We start from the raw sequence: 15,866 nt of genomic DNA, 5'->3' as shown, positions 1-15,866 counted from the left end.
AAATAATTAGGACAAAAGTAGGGGTCACATCTATTGAGAATAAAATGAGACTTGACGGCAATCCAATGCTCGTCTCCCGGATTTCCTTGGTAACGACTCGTTACAGATAGCGCGAACGCTGCGTCAGGTCTAGTGCATAGCATAGCATACATAATCGAACCGATTGCGCTGGCGTACGGGACTACAGCCATGCGTCTTTTGTCATCATCGGTTTTAGGACATTGATAATTTTATAACTTTACTCCATGTAGCATGGGTAAGTTACCTCGTTTCGATTCAATCATGCTAAACCGATTTAGCACCTTTTCAATGTATGTAGCCTGTGAAAGACCAAGTAGTCTTCTCGATCTATCTCTGTAGATCTTTATACCAAGTATATAAGCTGCTTCACCAAGGTCTTTCATTGAGAAGTTACCAGATAACCATACTTTTACCGACTGTAGTAGAGCAATGTCATTTCCCATTAATAATATATCGTCCACATATAGTATGAGAAATGCTATAGAGCTCCCACTTGCTAAATGCAAGCTTCTTCGCAATTTTGTTCGAAACCAAATTGTTTTATGGTTTCGTCAAAACGCTTATTCCAGCTTCTCGATGCTTGCTTGAGTCCATAAATGGATCTCTGAAGTTTGCAAACTTTGTTTGCATCCTTTGATATGAAACCTTCAGGTTGCATCATATATACATCCTCAATCAGGTTTCCGTTTAGGAAAACTGTTTTCACATCCATTTGCCAAATCTCATAATCGTAGTGAGAGGCAATTGCAAGCATGATTCTGATTGATTTGGACATAGCCACAGGAGAGAAAGTTTCGTCATAATCAATTCCTTGCTTCTGACGATATCCTTTCGCTACTAACCTAGCTTTGTAGGTGCTAACCTTTCCATCCACGTCAGTCTTCTTTTTGAAGATCCACCTGCACCCAATGGGTTTTATCCCTTCGGGTGGATCAACCAAAGTCCACACTTGGTTAGTATACATGGAATCCATTTCAGAATCCATGGCCTCAAGCCATGCTTTAGAATCTGGACTAGTAAGAGCCTCTTCGTAGTTTTCGGGTTCGTCGTCTAACACGGGAACCTCATTATCATCTCCCACTAGAAAACCATATCTAACTGGGAGTTCACGAACTCTTTGTGATCTACGAATAGGTGGCACTGGAGTCTCATCTAATGGGACTACTTCGGGTACCTCAACCGCCTCTGTTGTTTCAATCGGTGTTTCTTCTTCTTGAACTTCGTCAAGTTCAATCATGCTTCCCTTTTGTGTTTCTTCGAGAAACTCTTTCTCTAAGAAGGTTGCGTGCCTGGATACTATTACTTTCTGATCATCTGGATGATAGAAGTAATATCCCTTAGTTTCCTTAGGGTATCCAATGAAGAAACATTTATCAGATTTCGAATCTAGTTTGTCGGACGCAATGCGTTTGACAAATGTTGAACAACCCTATACTCTCATAAATGAAAACACGGGTTTCCTACCAACGAACAATTCATATGGTGTGGAACTAGCGGATTTAGTTGGTACTCGGTTTAGGGTGAAGAGGGCAGTTTCTAAGGCATAGCCCCAGAACGTCTTTGGAAGTAAGGCCATGCTCATCATGGATCGTACCATATCTAGTAGGGTACGGTTTCTCCTCTCGGATACACCATTGTGTTGTGGTGTATAGGGAGGTGTCCATTGTGAGCATATCCCACATTCAGCTAGATAATTCAAAAAATCATCTGAAAGATATTCGCCACCTCGATCTGATCGAAGTGTCTTTATTTTCTTTCCCAATTGATTTTCTACTTCATTCTTGAAGCATTTGAATTTCTCAAAAGCTTCTGATTTGTGCTTCATCAAGTAGATGTAACCATATCGGGTATGGTCATCTATGAAGCTTATGAAGAATCTGAATGAATAAGTCCTAGAGTGTCTGATACACGCTCACCTTTATTGCTAAAGGGTGTCTTTGTCATTTTACCTTTTAAACATGATTCGCATGTTTCCAATGATTCGGGATCGATTGGATCTATAAGCCCATCTGAATGTAGCTTTAGCATGCGTCTCTTGTTTATATGGCCTAAACGACAATGCCACAAGTAAGTTGAATTATCTAGCTTATGTCTTTTGGTATCAATTGTGAAAACAGAAATCTTGTCATCTAACACATAAATCCCATTTTGTGATATTCCTGAAAAATAAAAGATCGAATCTTTATAAAAATCGCAATGTTTGTCTTTTATTGAAATATGAAAACCGTCGTCAACAAGACGGCTAATAGAAATAATGTTGCGAGACATTTGAGGAACGTATAAACAATTCCTTAATTCTATTAAAAGCCCAGAGGGCAAATTCAAAACATAATCTCCAATTGCGAGGGCGGCAACTCTTGCTCCATTTCCCACTCGCAAGTTTATGCTTCCTTTCTTTAGTTCCTTAGTCTGTTTTAGCTCCTGCATATTTGTACAAATATGAGATCCACATCCGGTATCAAGTACCCAAGATTCAGACTGTGAAACTGTATTTATTTCAATATAAAACATACCAGATGTTGAAGCACCGCCATTTCCCTTCTTGAGGGAGGCTAGGTACTCCTTGCAGTTCCTCTTCCAATGCCCGTCTTTACCACAGAAGTGGCACTCTCCTTTGGGCTTCTTCACTTCCTTTCCCTTAGTTTTGTTGGGCATGGCTTTCTTACCTTTCTTGGGATGTTTAGGATTGGGAGAATTCCCTTTCCTCTTCTTTGATCCCTCTATGACAAGAGCCGGTATGGCTTTGTCTTTCTTCATATTGGGCTCAACTGACTTGAGCATATTTGCAAGCTCTTCAAGAGAGGTTTGCAAGTCATTCATCTGATAGTTCATAATGAACTGTGAATAACTCTCTGGGAGGGATTGAAGAATTAAGTCTATGCTTAATTCGTTATCCATCGCAAATCCAATACTAGAAAGTTTGGTAATGTAGCCAATCATCTTGACACAATGCGTCATGACAGATGTGCCCTCTTACATCCTGCAAAGATATAGCAACTTGGATATCTCGTAGCGTTCGCACCTGGTCTGTTTCCCAAACAATTCCTTTAGGTGAATGATGATGGAATAGGCATCCATTTCCTCATGTTGCCTTTGTAATTCCGGTGTCATCGATGCAAGTATGATGCATCCGACATGATCATCATCAGCCTTGTGCTTCTGGTAAGCATCAATTTCCTCAATGGGAGTATCATCAGCAGGGAGAGGGGGTATCGATGTATCAAGTACATACCCTATTTTATCGAACTTCAAAACGATTTTGAGGTTACGAAACCAGTCGGTGAAGTTTGAACCATTCAATTTGTTATCGGTAAGAATGTTTTGCAGATTGGTTTTAGTCATGATTTTAAGAGTGTGTTTAATTAAACTTGAGAGTGAGAAAGAGTAAACGTATGTCATTCATTTGCTTAAAGTATATCAATCTAAAATTATAGGCCTTTTAGTTTATTTTAGATTGCTCCCACTATTTTGCCAAATTAATAGCCCTCCATATTAATTCGAAGAATTTCACAAATCCTTTAGTGAGCTAGGATCCTAACTCCTGAGATTTCACCTTGAGTTTGCTCAACAAGCTAGTCTCATTCGTTAGGTAGATTCATGTAATCAATCACATCTTTAATGTGATTCCTAGGTTATTGGGTTACTAACCACATTAGTAACTAATATGCTATTCACATTAATCCCAACCATATTGCCCATTAGTTTATGACAACATGAGTTTGCTCATCGAATTATCATAATCTAATTTAAGTATTACCCCATATTCATGAAAAATAATTTTCGATAATTCAGGTGTTACCGTAAGACCCCGAGCTTGAGTTTGCTCAACAACCCAAAGGCCCCCAGTACTGCCGGCTGAATTATAATATTAGGGAGGGGCAACCGATTTTAATAACTTGTTTATTTACTTAACTTTTTAATGAGGGATTTTATTTTAAGTCTCATAATCTAACTTAGTCTTGATTTGTTTTAGCATACATCAGACACATACATTCACATACATTGGCGCTATGGACATATCATCTAAATTATTTCGTCGAGCCAGAGACGGAATAAAAGGGCAAACCTAAGGAAATACTAACTATTACATATTTCTCTTTAGGTCCTCCGTCTTCTCCATGGCGCCTTGAAATTACATATTAATTTCTATACTACTAAAGAAAACTTCAATTGAATTGAAGGGAATTAGATGAGAGGAGAAATTACAATAGATAGTAGAAAGGCAGGACTCGCAGGCCCTATTTCAAAAATACCAAAAGACTAAAAGAGGGTCCAAATATGTCCATAACTCCAAACATGCGTAGACTCAATTAAATAAATTTAATTGGTTGATTACATAAGTATTTTATGTAATATTTAGGTTAATCACATTAACTTATTAAATTAACTTTCATCCAATTTTACTTCTAATAGTTTCGTATCTTTATACTAATCCTTAGATTAATATAACTATACAAAACGTCAATTATGCACGTCCCAATTATTTTAATTTCAATTCATTTAACATTTTGATTTACAAATTGGTAAAACAAACTTTTAAACAAATTTTCATTCGATAATCAAAACAGAAAACTATCAATTTCTGAAACATATATATTCAAATATATATAAAAACCGATTTTAAACAATTTAAAATTCAAGTGGGTCTCGGGCCGGGCCCGAGGGTGGGCTGCTGCCGATTGGCAGCAGCCCTAGGATGGCTGAACCGCCGCTGCCTTGCGGCAGCGGAGGCCAGGCGCCGCACGCGGCTGCTGCCGCGAGGCAGCAGCCGCGCGACAGCGGCCAGTCGCGCCTCGAGGCGCGACTCGAGCTGCTGTCGTAATTTTTTTTTTATAATAATTTTAAATATATATATATATATATATCAGTTCTAAAATGGTTTTAAAACGATTTTCAGAAAATAGGAAAAACTACTGTAGATTTCCGTTTTATCTTTAGAATTAATAAAACTGATTTTATCAATCTAACTATAAAACTAATAGATTTTGTTATGATGATTATCAACCAAAATAATTAGGAATATACGCATAATCTATTTTAATTAACAATTAATTAAAACTTATTTATCTTTAGAATTAATTAATCAAAACAATTTGTTAATTAATCCTAACTATAAATATTTATTCAATCCTATTGAAAAACTTCTAAATTTTCATATATGAAATAACGGATTTAACGATGGCTCTGATACCACTGTTGGAAATTAGGCTAAGGTATAGCAGCGGAAATATAAAAATTTTAACCTATTTCCATTAACCCTAGGATCCGTTAATCGTTATTTCATATAAAGATGGATAAGAAGAATTACCTTTTGATGATCAATCTACCGTTGTTAATGAAGTGCCCACAACTCTTCTTCGAGTTTCCAAGCACGAAATAAAACACGGGAAGATTAAGTTAGAATCAACCGTTGAATAGCAACCAAAATAGATTGCCTCTAATTAATCAACACAAGATCAAGGATAAAAGAAATAGATGAAATCAATTGATCGGAAGGAAGCCGTAGAAAATCTCGTCCTCGAACTGGGGTCGAAAATTCTCTTTCTTTCTTTAGGGTAGGTTTCGAAAATCACTAGCCTTGGATTAGGGTTTAAGGGATTTCGAAAATCACATAGTGGGGGGTATTTATAATCTCTTTTATCTAATCCCTAGTTAGATAGAATTAGGTTACTGAATAGGAATTCAATTCGGAATAGAATTCCTAATTATTATCTCATTATATCTCTAACATATTAAGGATAATAATAATAACCTTATTGGATAATAATAGGAGTATTATAATCTAATTAAAACTCCTAACTTATTTATCTCTTAATTAATTTAATTCATAATCCTAATCTAATTAAGATTGATCAAATTAATTATTCATGTACCATACATGAATTTCGACCCCCCTTATGGTCCATGGGCCTCATTGGGCTCAATTGGGCTTCCATCAATTAATTAACATCTATCTCTCTTTTAGGTTCCAAGTCTTATGTGTGACCCATTAGGTTCCTATTACTACTGGCCGTATGCAACTATTAAATTAATTTTCAAAGAATTATATTTAATCTTTGCATAACGGAATGATGTACAGAGTATGTGATTAGCAAGTCCGTAATCATTCCCCCAGAGCCATAAGAAGACAGGTTGATTCTGTCGTTATCCTTTCCGTATTAGTTACAGTATAATTCGATCCTTTATCAACTACATCCTTGAACTGAATCTTATGACTATGGATGATGTCAAGTCATATATAGCGAGACGTTCGTTTTACTTGTACAGGCCGAGTCAACTCAAATAGATAGGTTAAGTGAAATCTGTATTTCAAGTCTTAAGATATCACCTTCCAAAAATTTAGAGTCGAGTCTTCCACAAGCGATCCTTGGATGTATCTCCCATTTATCGGGAGTGATAAATGCTCAATCCAATATATAACGATCCCGCAATCACTTCCTGTGATACCCAACATCTACTGTTCACACCCTAGAGTCATCTCTGTTAAGGATCGTGTTACACCAGAGTCAAAGCTTCACATTCCGTAATCCAGAATACCAATTAATATTCCTTTGAGTCTGAGGATTAGTTATACCTATTAATACCAATGAGATGAACAGGTGATAAGGATGAATCTACCCATCCTGTTATCTCAAATCGGATCCCCAATCCTAATGAACTAATTTTCATCGGATCCATGTAACTGTCCAGATATCTGTATATATGAAGCTTGTGAGATCAGCTTTCTGTCGGACAGAAGACATTGTTACATGCAAGTCTCAACAGTGATATATCAATCCTAAACATATCAGTTGACTTGGGGTGGTTTTAAGTTTATTAGTTTATTATAAAGTTTTGTCTCACTTCATGCTTCTATGAACACTTTATAATCACTTTAAAACAAACTTACGGATTTCCTTTTATTAGACTTTATTTAGTGCTTAAAAAGGATTGCCTTTATATAGTTATAAAACATATATCTCATTAAAACAAATGATATAAAGAACAATTCATTTATATTAAGTTTGTATCCTAGAATAATTGTCTATAGGACACTAAACCCCAACAGGTCTATTACCAACAAACCTTCCTACCCAGCCATAACTCATACCAGTAATTACTCCACCACTACCAACTCATCCCCAGTTCGACCCCCACTATCACCCACTCCAAATATTCCCAAATTACTCCCTAGCAATGTGCCTACCCCAGCTCAACATTACAAAACTATTCCACACCCACAACCAAAAACTCGACGATTGTCTGAAGCTGAATTGGCTGATAAACGAGCCAAAAACTTGTGTTTCTGGTGTGATGAGAAGTTTTCACCAGGGCACCAATGCAAGAAGAGGTATATGCACATGATCATGGTGCAGGAATGCCCTGAAGAGGAGGGTGAAGGCAGTTGGCCAGAAGCAGAGGAAGGCCAAGCTGAAATGCCTATAATTTCCTTATGTGCCATGGGAAGCATTTTGGAGCTGGCACCACACACCATGAGGCTGACAGGAGTTCACAAGAAGCATGTCCTTCACATATTGGTGGATACAGGTAGTTCCTTCAATGTTATAGACCTCACTGTTGCAAAAGGAATGGGATGTGCCTTATCTCGTATACCCCCTATTGATATAACAGTAGCAAATGGACAAATTGTGAAATGTGGCTATATGTGTGAGAAGTTTGTTTGGGAAATGCATGGGCAGCATTATGTTGCTGATTTCTTGGTGATGTCTTTAGGAGGTTGTGAAGTGGTGTTAGGCATTCAATGGTTAAATACATTGGGAGATATAGTGTGGAACTTTAATGCCTTATCCATGTCCTTTACCTTGGGTGGGGAAAACCATAAATTGCAGGGCATAACACAAACCTCAGTTAAATTTGTCTCTGAACAAAACATTCTCAGAATGCTCAGTCATGGTCACACTGCTTTCTTAGCTCAAATACAATCTCTTAGCCTACCTAGCCCTGTCTCTGATGTCATACCAACAGAACTGCTACCCTTGATCGAGGAATACCATTTTCTCTTCAACAAAATCACTACCTTACCTCCAAAAAGAACTCATGACCACAGAATTCCTTTGATTGATGAGATAGAACCCATAAACATTCGACCATATAAACATTCAACCCTACAAAAAGATGTCATAGAAAAGATGGTGCAGGAACTGTTGGATAATGGAACAATACAAAACAGTGTGAGCCCTTACTCTTCACCCGTAGTGTTAGTCAAGAAGAAGGATAACACTTGGAGAATGTGTATATACTATAGAGAGCTCAACAAAAAAACCATTAAGGACAGATTTCCTATCCCTGCAATTGAAGAGTTATTTGATGAGTTACATAGTGCATCTGTCTTCACCAAAATAGATTTATTCTTGGGGTTAGCAGGGTATTATAGAAGGTTTATTAGACAATATGGGGTTAAGAGTAAGCCCCTGACAGATTTACTAAAAAAAGATGGTTTTGTGTGGAGCGAACATGCCACTAAGGCATTTGACTTTCTTAAACAAGCTTTGACTAGTGCACCTGTCCTGGCATTACCAACACCGGGGAAGCAATTTGTTGTGGAGACTGATGCTTGTGACATAGGTATAGGGGCAGTACTTATGCAGGAGGGGCACCCTATAGCTTTTATCAGTAAGGCTTTGGCACCTAGACATCAAGGTCTATCTGTCTATGAAAAAGAATTGCTAGCAGTGGTACATGCAGTGAAGAAATGGGACCATTACTTGGGGCACAACAAATTTATAATTAAAACTGATCACAGGAGCTTGAAGTTATTACTGGAACAAAGGATTACCACCACACATCAACAAAGATACATAGCAAAGCTGTTTGGCTATGATTTTGAGATAACCTATAAGCAGGGCAAGGAGAACATGGCTGCAGATGCACTATCCCGGCTTTCAGTAGCTGAATTAATGGCACTCACAGTTTCTTCTCCCACTTACAGCTTGATGCCAGAGATCGAAGCAAGTTGGCATTCCCAATTTACAAATTGTTATCAAGGAATTGCAGGAAGATAACAAAAAGGACAGCCCTTATACATGGCAAGGAGGCCTCTTACGAAGGAAGGGTAAATTGGTGGTAGGAAACAGGCTTGATCTCAAACTCAAATTATTGCAGCTTATGCATGATACTGCTTTAGGAGGGCACTCTGGAATGCAGGCAACCTATAAAATATTGCATTTGTTGTTTTACTGGAAGGGCATGGAAAAGGACACCAGGAATTACGTTCGAAATTGCACTATATGTCAAACGTGCAAATATGAAACAGTGAAGAGTCCAGGGTTGATGCAGCCACTTGCAATTCCAGAAGGAATTTGGACAGATGTTAGCATGGATTTTATAGAGGGACTCCCAAAATCCAATGGTAAAGAAGTCATTTTGGTGATTGTGGACAGGCTGAGTAAGTATGCTCATTTCTTGAGCCTTAGCCACCTATACACTGCACATTCTGTGGCCTTACTCTACTTGAACAATGTGTTTAAACTACATGGTCTGCCTACAACCATAGTGAGTGACAGAGACCCCGTATTCTTGAGCACCTTTTGGAATGAACTTTTCAAATTACAGGGAGTTGAGTTAGCTCGATCCATCGCTTACCATCCACAGTCAGATGGACAAACAGGAGTGGTTAACAGGTGCTTGGAGACTTATTTGAGGTGTATGACTCATGGCAATCCTAAGAAGTGGGAGGGGTGGCTTCCATTGGCAGAATGGTGGTATAACACCAATTTCCACACCTCTACACAGATGACTCCATTTGAGATTGTGTATGGAGTGCCACCACCAATCCACATTCCTTACTTTCCAGGTGACTCTAAAGTAGAAAAAGTTGATCAACTACTGAGAGATAGGGAATTAGCTTTGGGAATCATGAAGTATCAGTTGCAGAAAGCCCAGAATATGATGAAACAGCAGGCTGATGGAAACAGGACAGATAGAGCCTTTGAGATAGGGGATTGGGTGTATGTCAAACTTCAAGCTTATAGGCAACAAAGTGTAGTGCAGCGGGGTAACCAAAAATTAGCCCCCTTGTTTTATGGTCCCTACCGTATTGAAGACAAAATTGGACCAGTGGCTTACAAGCTTCAATTTCCTGCTACCTCTACTATACACCCTGTATTTCATGTGTCTCAGCTTAAGAAGAAGATTTCAGACTCTGTAGTGTCTTCTACTGAATTACCAGGAATTACAGACCCACTTCCAACTCCCATGATGATTTTGGACAGGAAAATGGTAAAGAGAGGTAATAAAGCTGCAACTAAGCTGTTGGTGCAGTGGACTGGAGGAACCATGGAAGAAGCTACCTGGGAATTTGCTTATGAACTGCAGAAGAGGTTCCCGGAATTCGACCTTGAGGCAAGGTCTTAAGGAGGGTGGAATGTTATGTGTTAAATTTCACCTAGTTATCTTTAAATTGTTGTTTACATTTTACTCTTTGAATTCTGCGTTTTGGTAATTTTGTCTGTAGCGTTTAAGTTGTCAGGGTTAGTTATGCTGAGAGAAGGGATGGCACGTGTTGTGTACAATCCAGGAAAAAGGCTATATGTAATCTTTTGTTGTGTGCTGGTTACTTTTTATCAATGAAAATGCATAACTTGTTTCTTCTCTCCTAGCTTCCCTGTGATTCTCTTTTCTTCTCCTCCTAGTTCTGTCCTCTAAATTCTACCATGTACCATCACCATTGCACAGCACAAAGAAATCAAGAACCATGAAAACAAATCGCAACAAATAATAAAAAGAAAAGGCAACATCAAGAACAGAAACAACCCAAGCAAAAGATTCTCACTCCAAGAAGAGAAATCGCAACAAAACAATAAAAAAAAATGTAGTAGCAAGAACAGAAACAGACCAAGAAAAAGATTCTCACTTTGAGAAGACAACTCGAGGGTGACTGTCGGAGGCGCGGGTGGCCGATCTGCGAAGGAGGCAGCCGATCGTGAGGCGGCTAGGGGGCTGGGAGTGGATCTGGATCCGGATGGGAGATTGGCGGAGGAGGCTAGGAGATCGGAGGTGGATTCTCCGCATGGTAGGCGGAATAGCTCCGACCGTGTTCGTGAGAGGTCGAGGGAGAGGGGTTCTAATCCGGTAGCAGGGGTTGTTGGTGCGGGAATTCGGGGCTCGGAGTGTGGTCGGGAGCGGACCGGGGCGTCGGTGGCGCTCGGACGGATTGGTGACAACGGCTCGCCTGCTGGATCCGTGGTGTTGCTGGTTGCAGGAGAGGGAGGGCAGGAGCAGGGGGCAGGCTCCGATTTGGGGGTGGCTTGCGCTGCGGCTGGCCTCGTCCAGGCTGGGGAGGGTGGCAGGTCTACGCCGAGCGCTACTGTTAAAGCAGGCAGTAACGCGAGGGAGCCGGCAGTTAAGGAGGCTGCCCTGGGCGGGGCCCCGACGGTTATAATGGAGTCTAGGGCGATTAGGGATTTTACGGTTCCCCCGTTGAGCGGGACCTTGACCCAGGGGGCTGTGGGCCAGAAAGTCTCAACTCCTAGTACTAATCCCGTTAATTATGCTAACCCGGGAATAGGTCTGGAGAATTTGTCCTGGAGAGATAAGGTGATGGGGGTGGTTGAGGAAGAACCCATGATTGAGGACGATGTTATCGAGGAGGATTCTGAGGAGGTTTTTTCCGACTCTGATATTGAGGATGGTGAGCAAGAGGACCTGTTGTGTCCTGTTATCCGGCTTTCATCGGAAGATAAGCGGGTTCTCAGATCCAAATGGAAACTTTCCCTAATTGTCACTGTGCTTGGGAAAAGGATAAGCTTCAATTACTTTGCCCAGAGGATCCAGGCGCAATGGGCAAAGAAAGGGAATGTTACCATCACGGACCTGGAGAATGACTATTATGTCATAAAATTTACAAGGGCAGAAGATTATAATGCAGTTGTTAATGGTGGACCTTATATCATCTCCAATCATGTTTTGGCGCTGAGGCCATGGGTCCCAAATTTTAATCCTCATGATTGCTCTGTTAATAGGATCCTTACTTGGGTTAGATTCCCAGGTTTACCCATTGAGTACTATAACGAAAGATTTCTGAATAAGATTGGTGGCTTGGTTGGGAAAGTTCACCATGTTGACAAAACTACCGTTGGGGCAGTGAGAGGCAAGTTTGCCAGGGTTTGTATTGACATTGATCTTGCTAAGCCTCTTTTGTCTAAATTCTCCGTTCAGAATAAGGTCTTTCATATCGAATACGAAGGTATTCACAATATCTGCTATGAATGCGGTATGTTTGGCCATACCTATGATGGCTGCCCCAAAAGAAGGAAAGTGGTCGAGGAGGTGGTGGTGCCTTTCATAGGCAGAGCTGAAGAGAACCAAAGTGAAGGGAAGAACTTCGGTCCCTGGATGCTGGCCAAAAGGTCTGTCAGAAGGAAGCCAAGATCAAATGCTATTCAGATTCAATTTCCAGATATCAGCAAGGAGATGAATTCTCTCCAAATTGCTCCTGAGATCAAGGCTAGGCCACCTGATATTAAGATTGGTGCTGGTGCTGGCTCAGCTTCCGGGTCAGGATCTAGATTCGGAGTCCTATCTCTTGAGGATGGACAGGATTCGGATTTACCTAATGAGCATATGGAGCTAAGCATGCCTGGCCTTGAGTCTGCCGGGCCTGCTACCATCCTAGGTGAATCTATTAATCCTCTTTTTGACCCCAAAGCTTATGCTAAGGGGAAATCCCAGATCATTGGCTCGACATGGAAAGCAAAGCTCAATGAGGTTAGTAATTTGCAAACTCTTGTTGATATCCCTAGTGGGAAGTCTATGGGAGTTAATAAGTTGAATTTGAAGAAACCTAGGGCTAACCATAAAAAGAACCATAGTTCTCTGGATTCTTGGGATAAAAGAGGGCTTGCTGGCACCTCTTCAAGGCTCTCAGGAGCCCCGAATAAATACATGCTCTAGGGTTTGGGCCTGTGATCAGTTGTCTTCCTTCTGATGGACTATTTTGTTTGGAATGTTAGAGGTGCGGCTAGCAAGGCGACCCGCATCCATGTTAATGATCTTATTAAGCAATTTAATCCTTCTTGTTTTGCTCTTCTTGAAACCAAGGTTAGTGGTTCTAAAGCAGATGAGGTGGTTAAAAAGTTTAAGAATTGGAATTGTGTCAGATCGGAGGCGACTGGTCGGGCAGGGGGGATTTGGCTTTTTTGGAAGCAAGGTCATGTTAATATTGATATTATCAGTATAGATAATCAATTCATTCATAGTAAGGTGTGTTATCCTGGCAATAAACCTTTTTTTGTTACCTTTGTCTATGCCGATCCTGTTTTGACTAACCGGAAAAGGCTTTGGGAGATCATATACTCTATTAGTACAAGCATGGTGGATGCTTAGGTGGTTGTTGGGGACTTTAATGACATTGCCCTGATGAGTGTTCAGAAAGGGGGAGGTAATCATTATGTCAACCGGTGCCTTAACCATAAGTAGAATATGGATTTATGCGGGCTGTCTAACCTGGGAGCTGCTGGCCACAAGTTTACTTGGAAAAGGAATAGCATGTTTGTTCGGTTGGACAAAATGTACGTGAATGTTGCGGCTATTTGTAGATTTCCCGAGGTGAACGTGTTGAATCTCCCTTTCTGTCATTCTAACCATTGTCCTATCCTCGTCAATCTGGTTAAATGTCGGCCTAAAGGGAATAGACCTTTTAGGTACCTTGTTGCCTGGGAATCTCATCCTGAGTTTAGGAATTTTGTTAAAGATAATTGGCAGCCTCGTTCTAATGTTCTCCTCGCCGCGGAGGGGTTTAGGAAGAATGTGGTGGGATGGAATAAGAACATTTTTTGCCATATTATCAGACGGAAAAGTAAACTTTTAAGAAGAATTGAGGGCATTCAACGCTGTTTGGAGATCCGTTTTGATCACAGTCTGAGTTGTCAGCTTAGATCCCTCCAGAACGAGCTGGAAGCTGTTCTTAGACAGGAAGAGCTTCTTTGGTTCCAGAAATCTAGGAAGGCTTGGATTAAGGATGGAGACCGGAATACCAGATTTTTCCACCTCTCGACCATTGTTAGGAGGCAGAGGAATCGGATCGATGCTATTAAAGATTCCAATGGAGACTGGGTCTATGAGGATGAAGAGATTCGTCGCCTGGCCCTTGACTTCTACAAAGTCCTTTTTAAAGAGGACGAGGTGGATCTGGATAAAGCCCTCACTAGGATTTCTTTTCCTAGGTTGGAGGAGGATGCTATTAAAGAAGCTTTCCATCCTATCGACCAGAAAGAAATTGATCTGGCGTTCTCTAGTATTGGAGCCACTAAAGCTCCGGGGATCGATGGTATTCCTGCCAGTTTTTACCACAAACACTGGGATACTGTGAAGGAAGGCATCTACAGTTTTGTTAAAGGTGTTTTCAGCGGTTCTAATGATATTAGACTGGTGAATAAAACCCTCCTGGTCCTGATCCCAAAAGTTGAAAAACCTTCCTACTTTTTGCAGATGAGGCCGATTAGTCTTTGCAATGTGTTATACAAAGCTATCACTAAGATTGTGGCTAATAGGATCCGGCGTATTCTCCCTGAGATTATAGGCCAGAACCAAGGCAGCTTTGTCCCTGGCAGGCAAATGATGGACAATGTGGTTATCGCCCAGGAGATGGTGCATTCCATAAAAATGAAGAAGGGTAAGAAAGGGTTTGTGGCGCTCAAGCTGGATCGGGAGAAAGCTTATGACTGTTTAAACTGGAGTTTTCTTCTGGATAGTTTGAAGAAAGCTGGTATCCCGGAGAGCTGGAGGAAATTGATTGAGGACTGCATTTCCTCTCCTGTTTTCCAGGTTATAATCAATGGAGATATGTCTGATCAGTTCTCTCCCTCTAGGGGAATCCGTCAAGGAGATCCCATGAGCCCCTTCCTTTTTGTTATTGCTATGGAAAGATTGTCGCACCTGATCCAAGAGGCTGTGAGCAAGGGGATTCTCCATCCTGTGTCCATCAACAAATTTTGCCCTCCTATTACCCATTTGTTCTTCGCTGATGATGTGATGCTCTTCGTGGAAGGGAATGAGGAGCAAATTAGTGTGGTAATGGATATCCTTAATTGTTTCTGTACTGCTTCTGGCCAGAAGATTAATATCCAAAAGTCTCGGATGCTTTGCCCTAAAAACATGGACAGAGGCATTTGTAGAAGGCTGAGTGATCTTTCCGGCATTCCCCTTACTCACTCTTTGGGTAAGTATCTTAGGGTCCCTCTCCATAGCGACAGAGTCTCCAAAGCCTCCTTTAAAGAAACTTTGGACAAAACCAATGGTTTGTGTGCTAGTTGGAAAGCTAATTCTCTTTCCCTAGCATGCCGTCTAACTTTAATCCAATCTGTCAATTGCGCTGCTCCTAATCATATCATGCAAGCCTGTAGACTGCCTGAGCCGGTCCTCAACGAGCTTGACAAAATCAACCGGCGTTTCCTTTGGGGAGAGTCTGTAGAAGGGAAAAAGATTCACCTTGTCCCTTGGAAGGAGGTCTGCCAGCCGAAAAGCAGGGGGGTCTTGGTATAAGACAAGCTAAGGACAATAATAAAGTCCTTTTAATGAAGCTTCTTTGGAGAATGTGGCAATCCCCATCCTCTCTTTGGGTTCGTCTTCTCTGTGGCAAGTATCGGAAAGACAAAATATTTGGTGGCCCTAAGGAGAGAGTTGTCAGTTGTTCCTTCCTTTGGAAAGAGCTTAGCGCTGTGTTTGCAGAGTTCTGCTCGGGGGTTAGTCTGGAGGTGGGTAATGGTAAGTCCATCAGTTTCTGGTATGATACTTGGATTGGTGATAAACCGCTGGTTGAGGTGTGTAGATCCCCCCCGCCTAGTAACATCTGTAACTGGAGAATTACCGATGTGGTGGACTCTGAGGGAGACTGGATCTGGTCAAAG

The sequence above is a fragment of the Euphorbia lathyris genome, chromosome 8, assembly GCF_963576675.1.
Source record: "Euphorbia lathyris chromosome 8, ddEupLath1.1, whole genome shotgun sequence".
Taxonomy (NCBI): domain Eukaryota; kingdom Viridiplantae; phylum Streptophyta; class Magnoliopsida; order Malpighiales; family Euphorbiaceae; genus Euphorbia; species Euphorbia lathyris.
The sequence above is the reverse complement of the archived record's forward strand: the minus strand, read 5'-3'. Positions refer to the sequence as shown.